Genomic DNA, 218 nt, shown 5'->3' on the forward strand with positions numbered 1-218 from the left:
GCACCAAGAACGAGCGAGAGCCCTTCGGGGCTCCTCGCCTTCCCCGGACCTCCGCCTCCCCCGGTCAGGAGGGAGATCACCCGGCAAGAAGAAAGCCCGCGCCGAGGAGGCCGGTCGCTGAGGACCCCCCCCCCTCGCCCGGGGGCCGCCCGCCCGGCGGGGCCCTCGCACCCGCCCGCGGCACCGCCTCCGCCCCTCGCGGGAGCGAGGACCCGCGG

The sequence above is a fragment of the Haliaeetus leucocephalus genome, unplaced genomic scaffold (assembly GCF_000737465.1).
Source record: "Haliaeetus leucocephalus isolate CR32 unplaced genomic scaffold, Haliaeetus_leucocephalus-4.0 Scaffold238, whole genome shotgun sequence".
Taxonomy (NCBI): Eukaryota; Metazoa; Chordata; class Aves; order Accipitriformes; family Accipitridae; genus Haliaeetus; species Haliaeetus leucocephalus.